The 686-nt window shown below is 49.1% G+C and overlaps 1 non-coding gene across 1 annotated transcript; it reads left to right on the plus strand.

Annotated features, from left to right (window-relative positions):
* Positions 1–222: 222 nt before the first annotated feature.
* On the plus strand, positions 223–353 carry LOC125110429 (small nucleolar RNA SNORA76). The gene has a single exon (XR_007130613.1). It is a non-coding gene; the product is annotated as a small nucleolar RNA SNORA76 (small nucleolar RNA).
* Positions 354–686: the final 333 nt, after the last annotated feature.

Below are 686 nucleotides of genomic sequence, written 5' to 3' on the forward strand. Positions count from 1 at the left end.
TTAACCCACTGAGCGAGGCCAGGGATCGAACCCTCAAGCTCATGGTTCCTGGTGGGATACGTTTCCACTGCGCCGCCACAGGAGATCCTGTGTTGCTCTGGCTGTAACGAAGGCCAGCACTTACATCTCCGATTCCACTCCTCGTCTGGAAACTTCCACAAGCCGCGAGTGCAGCCCTCAAAAGACAGACCAAAAAAAAAAAAAAAGTAAACATTTTCTAAAGCGCGGCTTTGACCCCTGCTGCGCCTGCGCATGGCGCTAATGATCGCGCTAGGGCGCCAGAGCGCGCGCTTGCGCATTACTGGTGCCTTCTGGCCCTTTGGTAGCAGCCTTATTAACTATAAGCGTCCGGTGGGTACCAGGCTGCCGGCGGGTCAGGGTCTGTAGCAACTCAGGCCTCAGATCATAAAGCCAAGATTGAAATCCCTTCGGAAGATGTTGGGAATCCTGCAGTCTTTGCTGCTTAGTGCTCCGCGGGTCCTGTGCCTTCCCTGTAAGTCCTGAGTGTCACCTCTTCCTAGTGAGACGTACAGGTTCACTTAAAAAAAATATATATGTATATAATTTTTAAAAAGTTATTATTATTATTATTATTATTATTATTATTATTATTTTGTCTTTTTAGGGCTGCGGGCTCAGCATAAAGAGGTTCCCAGGCCAGGGGTCCAGTCAGAGCTGGAGTTGCT

This window comes from Phacochoerus africanus, chromosome 10, assembly GCF_016906955.1.
Source record: "Phacochoerus africanus isolate WHEZ1 chromosome 10, ROS_Pafr_v1, whole genome shotgun sequence".
Classification (NCBI taxonomy): domain Eukaryota; kingdom Metazoa; phylum Chordata; class Mammalia; order Artiodactyla; family Suidae; genus Phacochoerus; species Phacochoerus africanus.